Source organism: Mus caroli, unplaced genomic scaffold, assembly GCF_900094665.2.
Source record: "Mus caroli unplaced genomic scaffold, CAROLI_EIJ_v1.1 scaffold_5898_1, whole genome shotgun sequence".
In the NCBI taxonomy this organism is placed as follows: Eukaryota; Metazoa; Chordata; class Mammalia; order Rodentia; family Muridae; genus Mus; species Mus caroli.
Genome location: NW_018389945.1, coordinates 59,124 through 71,058, shown reverse-complemented (window position 1 = coordinate 71,058; position 11,935 = coordinate 59,124). Strand labels below are relative to the sequence as shown.

Genomic DNA, 11,935 nt, shown 5'->3' with positions numbered 1-11,935 from the left:
ATGAAGCAGCATCCATGTCTGACTCTTCTCCAGTAACCTGCTTGTTATCACCAAAGTCCAGCCGATGGTAATGAACTGAAACAGATGCGCTTGAAAGAGATGAATCAATTTGAGATTTAACAAATTGTGTCAATTTCTGAAATGCCCAAGGACCGAAGGAAATCAATAATAGGAGTCCCAGTAGGGGCCCCAAAAGGGAGGGCAACAAAGTCGAAAGCCAGGGGGAGGTTGAAAACCAAATTTGATACCATGAATCTTGTTGTTCTCTCTCTCTTTTTCTTTTTTCTAAACTGGCAGTAACCTTGGCAATGCTATCTTTAACTAGTCCAGTTTTATCAACATATATGCAGCATTCTTTCTTAAGTGCAGCACACAAGCTTCCTTGTTGTAGAAAGAACAAATCTAATCCCCTTCTATTTTGAAGGTCAACTTCTGAAAGGGAGACCAAGGAATCAGTAAGATCATCTAGGCCCCTGTTTATATTCTCTATATCTTGGCTAATAGCCTCATTGAGCAGATGGTAATTTTGCACATTCTGTTGAGATGACACAGGGCTGCGATTCCGGTCCCAGTCCCAGCAGCACCCAGGCCAAGAAGGACTGCAAGAGTCACCGCTGAGATAGGCTCTCTTTTGTGGCGGGATGGCAAGGAGGCACCTCGATCCCAAAACTTCAGTAAGTCGTCTGACTCATGAATCCTAAAATTTGGAAAAAGCTGAACCAAGACACAATAATCTCTATTATTTATAAAATCTTGTATAATAATGTACCATGTAAGGCCTGTGGAACATGCCAAAAAGGTATTATTTGGGGCAAGAAGATAAGAAAACCCATTTTTATTTACTCTAAACATGTTATTGCAAATCTCTAGCAAGGGCCACGGCAGAAGCATGCCTGGCCCCAACACACAACTTTCTATCCCAGAGAGTTTTGTCAAGGTAAGCTGAACTGACTCGAAAGGAAGCTGCCTAGCATCTGAAAGCAGGGTAAAATTTCCAAATAAGGCTATGCCCTCATAAAAGGGTGGGGAAGCAGAAAAGCATATCCAACAATCTTCAAATTTTGACGCATTATCTCTTTGTGTCTTATCCAGCAAGGCTAAAGCAGAAGCATTCAATATAGACCACAGTAAATCAGTGGAAGAGCTCACCCCCTCCCCGCAGGGAGAGTGGGCTAAAACAGGGTCATAGCACGCCCTGGGGCAGGAACAGGGGGGCGGGTACCTGGAAGTTGGGGATTGTTTGGGGGCTTAGGGTGATGTAATTGGGGATTAGGTCCTATGGATGCTTTATGATTATTAGGGATGGTTTAAAGAAGCTGAACCTTAAAGGTCAGACCATTATCATAGTTATCTTGATACAATCTTAGGCCCCAGGCGAAAGGGCAAGAACTTTTCCAAGCCTCTAAGTTCTTCCCCTTAGCAGTAAATTTTAGGATCAGTGGATTACACCATCCCTTAGTGGGCACCTCACTCTTGCAAGGATCATCATTGGTGGAATATGTTCCATTATTTTTGAGGGTGATAAGGTCCCACGAAGATTAGGGGCTCCAATAGGCATTGCCAGTGGTCTCACACCCCCAGGAGGTGCAAAAAAATGAATCATCATAGCCGCACTTATGACCAAGATTACAAGCGCGATGTGAGGGACCTGGGCATATGTAAAATCCCTCTGAGTGACTGTTTTTGGAAAAGAGTTGATCTTTGAGGGCTGCACATTGGATGCTGGGCGGCATTTGCGCAAGTCCCTGCACCATTAATCGCTGCTCCAGACTGTTCAGGTGCCTTTTCTAGTGGCCAGAAGAGTTCTGAGACCCTCCAATATGAGGTGGCTGCCAGGGCTAGGTGGCATAGATCTATAATTATGGGATCAAATGTGGGGGCAGAGCCAACTGTTGAGCGAGCAAAGATGGTATCCCCCCCCCCCCGATTTTGGATGATCCAAACATAACTAAAAACCTGATAGGTCTGTGCTTGCCTGGCTTTCGCCGTCATGACCAGTATCATTAATATTGTGAGAGATGTATCCATGGCGATCCTACAAGAGAAAACATGAAACATCTTCTCAGGCACCAACCTGGGTTGTATTAAATGGCTTAATTAGTTTTTCAGGGAGCCATCTGGCTCCCCCTTCCTTGGAATTATAGATGCAAGCTGAGCCTCTTGCCCAGATAATGATGGGGTCTGGCCCATTCCAAATCCCTGTAAAGGGATCTTTCCACAGTGCTTGAGCATACTCTAGACTGGTTTTAGGATGCCAAAGTCGGTTACTGCTGAGTGACCACTTATGTCTAGAGTTAAAAAGTTAAGCACAAAAAGCACATGAGACAGTAGCTGTTTTGAATTTCCTTTGAGGGTGTAGATAATCATTTGGGCCCCGAGCTTAGTCAGGGTATTCTTCATGGTCTGATGGGCCCTTTCAACAATTCCCTGCCCTTGAGGGTTTTAGAGAATTCCAGTAATGTGCTTGATCTGTAATTGTGCACAAAACTGTTTAAACTTAAGACTGCTATATCCAGGAACGTTGTCTGTTTTGATAATTTTGGGCTGTCCCATGACAGAAAAGGCACACAATGAATGATTTATAACATCTTTGGTAGCTTCTCCAGTGTGGGCAGAGGCACACAAAAACCCACTGAAGGTATCAATGGACACATGTACAAACTTAAGCTTCCCAAAAGATGGGATGTGAGTTATATCCATTTGCCAGAGTTCTCCNGGGACAAGGCCCCATGGGTTAACTCCTAAATGTATTTCTGGCAACAGGGTAAGACAATTTTTACACTGTTTAATGATTTGTCTGGCTTGTTCCCTGGTTATGTTGAATCGTAGTCTGAGTGTCTGTGCATTGAGATGATGTAAAGTATGGGCTGTCTGAGCCTGTGACAATGGGTCAGGCTCGATAGTAAGGCATGTAAGCCGAGTGTCCTGATCTGCAAGATAATTTCCCCAGGACAAGTGTCCAGGAAGTCCCATGTGGGCTCGAATATGCCCCACAAAAAATGGGTAGGCTCGACTTCTTATGAGCATTTGTATTTTAAGAAACATCTGAAAAGTGGCAGTGGTGGGTTGAATACTAGGGACCACCTCTAAAGCTCTCAAAGCCCTTACCACATAATGGCTATCTGAATACAAGTTAAAGGGAGATGAAACCAATGATTCAAACACTTGTAAAGCTCCTTGGAGCTCCACCAGCTGGGCTGAGGTGTAGGTGGTCTCAATGATTTGGTGTTGTCCTTCAACAACGATAGCAGCCCTTCCATTACTGGACCCATCAATGAACACAGTTAAGGCTTTGGATATAGGCTGTAGCTGGGTGACCTTGGGGAAGACAAAAGGGGTAGTTTGCAAAAACTGAACCAACCTATTGGCTGGTAAATGTGTATCAAAGGTTCCCTGAAAGGAGGATAATAATATAGTCCACTCATCAAATTGTGACTGTAACCAAAAAAGCTGCTCAGAAGAATAAGGTAAAATAACAGTATCAGGAGCTTTTCCAAAATGATGGGTAGCCATCTTGATTCCTAGGATAATCACCTGACATATAAGAGAAGGATAAACAGGGAGAACCTTTGAAGGTGTGGCTGGCAAATGGATCCAGAAAAGGGGATTATCATCTTGCCATAATAGGCCAGTGGGTGCAAAGCATGTGGAAAAGACTATCAAAGACAGGGGTTGAAGGGGATTATAATAGCCCATGGTTTGTTGATTAATGGCTGACTCTACCCTATGGAGAGCCTCTAGGGCAGCAGGAGGTAAATTTTGCAGGGAGTTTGGGTCAGAATCTCCCCAGAGTATATCAAAAAGGGGCTTTAGATCTCCGGTAGTTAATTTTAAATAGGGACGTAACCAATTTATATCTCCTAGCAACTTTTGGAAATCATTTAAGGTCCTCAGCTGTTAGGTGCAGATAGTTAATTTCTGGGAATGTACTCTAATGGGTTTTAATTGAAAAAAAACTAGATATAATGATGTCTAGGGCAGATAAAAAGGATCCACTTATTGGCACATGCCACGATCCTGTTCAGATACTTAATATGGGGAAAAGGGGGGATGTTTCTGTTTTTTCCACAGAATGCTACAAGAGCATGCTAGCTTCCAATGTGACAGGCTGACCTGTGACCTGTGAGTTCCCTGACAGTGAGCGCACAGAGGAGGAGGAAATCAGAGAGCAGCCATTTACAAACAGATGAAGAAACTTCGTATCTCCGCCATGTGCTACAACAAGGAGTGCCAACCTAGTGCCAACTTAAAATAAAAACAACTAAAAAAGCTGACTCGTGAGGCAAAAAGACTGGTTCAGAGAATGTACAAGATGCTTTCATCAGAGACACTGTTTTTGGCCATTTAGGCCAGCTCCTTATAGCTATGAATGTTTGTGTACCTTACCTATATATGCTTATTGTTAAATAATTGTAAGAGTCATGATCACCAATCTTGAAAAGTCTTTTTCATATTCATTGTAATTCTTGTCAATTAACTAATTGTGTAGATCCTAATTTAGATAAGGAATCTGCTGTTATAGTTTTGTTAAAGAGACCTGCTTATGTTTTGCTGCCTATTAGAGTTAGGAAATGATCCTTGGTTTAAAAATCTGAGAATGCAAACTTTGAAAAGGTATCTACCACAGCTTTAGATCAGCAGCTACATACTGCTCATTTTGTTAATGATAAACAGGAATATTTCCATAGCTTTGTCAGAACAACATATTATAAATATTGGAGGCAAAAGATGTCTTAGAAGTAGTAGTCTTAGTAATAGGACAGGACATAACATACATTAAGGCTAGAAAGGCGAAAATTTCAGATATTAGTAAAAGTCATTTGGATACTTGGAACATTGATGAATTGGCTAGAGATTTGAATAACAACCTAAATGCATTGAGCCCCCTGGATTGGGTTCAATATATAATCCTACTTGTTATTATTTTTGGCATTGTCTTATTAGTAATCGTTGTGTTTCCACTCATCTGTAGAGTGATCCTGAGGTCTGTAGCTATGATGAGGTGGGACATCCTGGAACTTTGGCTGAAAAATAAAAAAAGAAAGGGAGAAATACCAAGCCCTCCAGTCAAGTCAGCTTGACAGGCCGAGAGGCTTGGAAGCTACTCATGAGGCAAAGAGTTTCACGGAAACTCACCTCCTGGAGTCTGGCATTCTCTCTAACCCATACATTAATATTCCATTCCCGAATTAGTCTGGTGTATGGATTCACGTGCTCTCTTTTAGTATTATCCTATTATAATTGCCTTTTAAGATTGAATTCTGACATAGCCAAGCCTTCACCAATGTTCCAATGTCCTAGAAAGTCCTTGAGGTGACAATGGCTTGGAATTCAGGAAGAATGTTGTCTATTCAGTAACATTCAGAATTGCCTCTGGCATTATACTATCACTTTGAATAAAAGCTAGGTCACTGCCCTACACAGGAATTTACCATTTTCTAGGAAGAAGGAAGTTTTAGACATAAAGAGGAATCAGAATAGATACTTAGAACTATAGATAGCTGAGTTACACCCATACACACGTATTTACAATGGCCTAAGGGAAAGGTGGACTATACAATAGACAAAAAAATAGGAACTATGGCAAGGGCACGAAGCCCTTGACCATGGCTTCTAAGATTAAGTGAATCTTAGGTGGAACTCGTTTTGATCCCAGTTGGTAACAATGAATTCTATCCCAGGTGGTTCCTGTTAGACCTTCTGTGTTTGCATTCTTCTGTTTTATGTAAAAATCCAGTAACCTCTTTGTACCTTGCTGGTGTGTCACCCAATTTCCTTATTTTCTTCTGTATAAAAAGTTTGATGCTAGATTAGACAAATTAGATTCAAATTCTACACAACCTCTCCTGTGTGCATCTGTCTGTCATTCCATCTGATGCTTTGCCCACGTGCTCCAGAGACCCATTCAATGCAGCCATAGGGATCCAGAGGGTCTGCAGCAGCTCAATATCACTTTTAAGTGACCATGCATATCAGTTCTACCTGAAGACCCAACTATACTGCTCTTAGGAAGATATGCAAAAGATGTTCTACCGTATCATAAGAAAATGTGCTGTTCTGTGAGGAGCCGCCCTTGCAATCGCCATTATAAGATGGCGCTGACATCCGGTGTTCTAACTGGTAAACAAGTAGTCTGCGCATGTGCTGGGGTATTTTTCCATTCCTTGTGCCCTGCCTGTCCCGTGGCGTCATCTGGGCTGATAGTGAGCAGCCAGTCAAGGTGATGCACGTCTCCAACCGCTCTTCGTGGTCTATAAAAGGACCAAGTTTCCTGTGTTCTGGGTCTCCTCCCCAGAAGCTGATCATCTGTCTCTCAAGATGCATTAAAGCTTTACTGCAGAAGGATCCGAGTGTCCTGTGTGTGTGTCCTCACCGACGAGACTCAGAGACACAGAGACATCTGGTGCCGAAATCCCGGGAACTGCAACATCGCCGGCACTGAGGAGGCCCTCTGGAAATGGGGCGGATTCAAAACCACAGTGGAAGGTAAGATCGGAAAGGTATGTCTGATTGTGAGCCTGTTTTTCCTTTGGACCTTGGTCTCAATCTAGAAGCAGCATGGGACTAGTTGGTAGAAACTTCGGTTTTTGTAACCCTGGTGCTTGTCTTCTTTCTCCTGGTGTCTTATTGTGTTCATCGTGGTTGGTGTTAATTTTGAGGTGAGGTCAGTCCGACGTAGATAAGCGGCAGCACCGTCAAGCTCAGTCATTCTCTCGTACATAAGAGAGCTGTGTGTGGCATTTTACTTTCACTTCTGCTTCGGGAGCAGACTTCTGCTCTAGGAGCAGAATTCTGTTTCAGGAGCGGACTTCTGCTTTTGGAGTGGAGTGTGGTTTTCTACTTCCACTTCTGCTTCAGTGTGCCTTAAGTCGGAGGTATTTAAGCCGCAAGCACAATGTGGTCATCACAGTCAGTTGTAAATGCACTGCAAGCTGTTCTTAAGCAGAGAGACCTCAAGATTGCCACACGCACTCTACAAAATTTTGTCAAAGAGATTGATTGTGTTGCCCCATAGTATGCTTTTTCGGGTTCCCTGGCCATAGCCTCGTGGAATAAACTGGGAAGAGACCTAGATAAAAAATTTGAGGAAGGAGACTTGCGCCTAGGCACTAAGGCAATTTGGATGTTAATAAAGAATTGCTTAGAAGATGAGACCTGCCAACCTGCAGTGGTTGAGGGACAAGAGACGTTAGAAGAGGTTCAGGACAGCATGTCAGAAACTGAATGGAGCGAGAGATTAGGAGCTCATAAAAAAGACATGTCTAAGAAAAAAGGACCTCACCAGAAGTTAGAAAAAGGGGGAGTGAAAAAAGGGGAAGGTGAAAACGCACCCCCTACAGGTAAACTTAGTAATATTTATCCCACCCAAGATTTAAAAGTCTTTAAAACTTGATAGCTCAGATCCTGATGATTTAGATCCTAGTGAAGAGGCAGAATTAGAAGAAGAAGCAGCAAAATATGAAGAGGAAAGGTATGGCCCTGATCAAAGAGTACAGCAAAAAAAATAATAAAAGGGGGGGGGGCATACAGCCGTCACCCAAGCCCTTGGCGCCTCCACCATATGAATCAAGATATGGTGCTAGTTCCTTTTTGCCTCAGGAGGAATTAAAAAAGATTCAGATGGCTTTTCCAGTCTTCGATGCTGGAGACGCGGGACGCATGCATGCTCCTGTAGAATATCAACAAATTAAGGAACTTGCTGAATCTGTCCATAATTATGGAGTCAATGCCAACTTCACCTTAGTACAGGTTGAGAGATTTGCCAATACAGCAATGACTCCGGCAGACTGGCAAATGACAGTTAAGGCAACTCTACCTAATAAGGGACAATATATGGAGTGGAAAGCCTTGTGGTATGATGCTGCCCAGAATCAGGCAAGAATTAATGCTGTGGCAGAAGATGATAATCAGAGGCAATGGACTTTTGACTTGTTAACAGGCCAAGGACAGTTTGCTGCCAATCAGACTAACTATCATTGGGGAGCATATGCTCAGATATTGGCGGCTGCCATTAAAGCTTGGAAAGCTCTTACAAGAAAGTGAGAAGCTGGAGGCCACCTTACAAAAATCATCCAGGGCCCCCAGGAGCCATTCTCAGACTTTGTAGCAAGAATGACTGAGGCTGCAGGGAGGGTTTTCGGAGACCCTGAACAGGCCATGCCACTAATTCAACAGCTTGTTTATGAGCAGGCCACACAGGAATGCAGGACTGCAATCATGCCAAGAAAAAACAAGGGATTGCAAGATTGGCTTAGGATATGTAGAGAACTGGGAGGCCCACTTACCAATGCAGGGCTGGCTGCAGCTATATTACAATCACAAAAGCACCTCTCTACTAGCAAACAAAGAGCTTGCTTTAACTGTGGAAAAATAGGCCACCTAAAGAAAGACTGCCCCCTCCCAGAGCGGGNCCAAGTGGCTACTCTTTGCTCTCGTTGTGGAAAGGGTTATCACAAAGCTAGTGAGTACCACTCTGTTCGCAATATAAAGGGGAGGCTTCTGCCCCCAATCAATGAATCTGACAACTACCTACCAAAAAACGGGGTTGTGGCCCCCCGATCCCAGGGCCCTCACAAATATGGGAATCACAGATTTGTCAAAAGCCAGAGCAACTTAGTGGAAATAAACCCCGAGGAATCGCAGGAGTGGACCTGTGTTCCACCACCGACTTCCTACTCATGCCACAAATGAATGTCCAGCCTATCCCAGTTGAGGCCCTGGAACACTTACCTTCAGGAACAGTGAGCCTGATAATAGGGCGAGGATCGCTGACTATGCAAGGACTTATAGTTTATCCTGGAATAGTAGATCATCACCATTTACAAGAAATCCAGGTCCTTTGCTCCTGCCCTCAAGGAATTTTCTCCATTACATCNGGNGATAGAATTGCACAAATGATCCTGTTGCCCACAGGGAGAGAGGAAAGAACACAAACCCATGGAAACAATCGTATGGGCTCTTCTGGCCAAGATGCAGCATACCTAATTATGCCACTAAACAATAGACCCACGCTGCATTTAACAATCAATGGTAAAGTTTTTCAGGGAATTATGGATACAGGGGCCAATAAGAGCATCATCTCCTCACATTGGTGGCCCCAGGCCTGGCCTGTAGATAAATCTTCCCACTCGCTACAGGTCCTGGGATATCAATCATGTCCTACAATCAGTTCTACACAATTGGAGTGGCANACTCCGGAGGGGCAGAGAGGCTTATTTACCCCTTATGTCCTTCCATTACCAGTCAATCTTTTGGGGAGAGATATTCTTTCAGAAATGGGCCTGACATTAACAAATGAGTATTCTACACAAGCTGTTAAAATCATGAGTAAAATGGGCTACAAGAAAGGGAAAGGTCTGGGAAAAAAGAAACAGGGCAGACTTGAACCTGTTCCCCACCATGGTAATACTGATANGAGAGGCCTGGGTTTTTTCTAGGGGCCGTTGGGGGCTCTATGCCCATACCATGGCTTACAGAGGAAGTTGTATGGGTTCCTCAATGGCCTCTCTCCTCTGAAAAATTAGAAGCAGCCACAAAACTGGTCTCTGAACAGCTACGCTTGGGTCATTTAGAGTCCTCTACCTCACCCTGGAATACACCTATTTTCGTAATTAAGAAAAAATCTGGCAAATGGCGCTTATTACACGATCTTAGAGCAATTAATGCACAAATGTGCCTGTTTGAGTCAGTTCAGCGAGGGCTTCCAGTGCTTTCCGCCCTACCCAAAATTGGGAAATTATAATTATAGATATTAAAGATTGTTTTTTCTCTATACCTTTATGCCCTCAAGATAGGCAAAGATTTGCATTTACCATCCCAGCCATTAATCATTTAGAGCCTGATCAAAGATACCAATGGAGGGTCCTACCTCAGGGGATGCCAAATAGCCCCACCATGTGTCAACTGTATGTGCAATTGACACTTAAGTCAGTTAGAAATTATTTTCCATCATTACTTGTAATAATTTACAATGGACATTTTGATTTGTCATAAAAATTTACAGTTGCAAGATGCTTACCCTATATTAATAAAAACATTAGGGCAATGGGGATTGCAGGTGGCTACCGAAAAGCTGCAAGTTGCTCAAATAGGAGCATCCCTAGGGTCACTCATTTATCCTGACAAAATTGTTCCTCAAAAATTAGAGATTTGCACAGATCATTTACACACCTTAAATGATTTTCAAAAATTATTGGGAGATATAAATTGTCTGAGACCATTTTTGAAGATTTCCTTGGCTGAATTAAAACCTTTATTTGATATTCTGGAAGGGGATTCTCATATCTCCTCCCCTAGGACTCTTACTTTTGCCGCTAATCAAGCTTTGCAAAAGGTAGAGAATGCCTTGTAAAAAGCTCAATTACAGTGCATTGATGAGTCACAGCCTTTTGATTTTTGCGTCTTTAAGACAGCCCATTTGCCAACCGCAGTTTTGTGGCAAAATGGACCTTTATTATGGGTTCATCCAAATGCATCTCCTGCTAAAATAATAGATTGGTATCCTAATGCAGTTGCACAACTTGCACTTCAAGGAATAAAAGCAGCTATTACTCATTTTGGACAAGATCCTAATTTCTTAATTGTACCTTATACTGCTGCACAAGTTCAAACCTTGGCAGCTACATCTAATGATTGGGCAGTATTCGTTACCTCCTTTTCAGGACAAATTGACAATCATCCAAAACATCCAATCTTACAATTTGTCCTAAATCAGGCTATTGTGTTTCTACAAGTAACAGCTAAGGACCCACTTAAAGATGGGATTATAGTATATACTGATGGATCAAAAACTGGTATAGGTGCTTATGTGGTTGATAACAAGGTGGTATCAAAACAATATAATGAAACCTCACCTCAAATTGTAGAATGTCTAGTGGTACTGGTGGTTCTTAAAGCCTTTCCAGGGCTGCTTAACATTGTATCAGATTCTTCTTATGTAGTTAATGCAGTTAACCTTCTTGAGACAGCTGGAGTAATAAAACCTTCCAGCAGGGTTGTCAATATTTTCCAACAAATACAATCTGTACTATTAAATAGAAGATTTCCTGTTTATCTAACTCATGTCAGAGCACATTCAGGCCTTCCTGGTCCTATGACTGGGAAATGATTTGGCGGATAAAGCCACTAAGGTTATGGCTGTTGCTCTGTCTTCCCAGACAGAAGCTGCAAAAGAATTTCATAAGCGCTTTCATGTGATGGCTGAGACTTTATGTCACCGCTTCTCATTAACTAGAAAAGAAGCTAGAGAAATTGTTACTCAATGCCAAAATTTCTGTGAATTCTTGCCTATCCCTCATGTGGGGATAAACCCACGTGGAGTAAGGCCTTTACAGGTCTGGCAAATGGATGTTACTCATATCTCTTCCTTTGGAAGACTTCAGTATTTACGTATTTCTATTGATACCTACTCTGGTATCATATTTGCTACACCTCTAACAGGAGAGAAGGCCTCACATGTAATTCAACATTGCCTCGAGGCATGGAGGGCTTGGGGACAACTTAAAATTCTTAAGACAGACAATGGACCAGCCTATACTTCTCAAAAATTTCAACAGTTCTGCCATCAGATGAATGTGACTCATCTAACCGGACTTCCATATAATCCTCAAGGACAGGGCACTGTAGAACATGCCCATTGCACTCTTAAGTCCTACTTAATTAAACAAAAGGGGGGAGTTGAGGAGGCTCTACCCTCAGTACCAAGAGTAGCTGTTTCCATGGCACTCTTCACTCTAATTTTTTTAAATCTTGATGCCCAAGGCCATACTGCGGCTGAACGTCACTGTTCAGAACCTGATAGGCCCAAGGGAATGACAAAATGGAAAGATGTCTTGACAGGAAAATGGAGAGGCCCGGATCCTATTTTAATAATATCCAGGGGAGCTATATGTGTTTTTCCACAGGAGGAAGATAATCCCTTTTGGATTCCGGAGCG

General features: G+C 42.7%; 1 pseudogene; it reads left to right on the top strand.

The window, feature by feature from the left end:
• The first annotated feature begins 6,457 nt into the window (after positions 1 to 6,457).
• On the top strand, positions 6,458 to 8,691 carry LOC110288381 (annotated as a pseudogene).
• Positions 8,692 to 11,935: the final 3,244 nt, after the last annotated feature.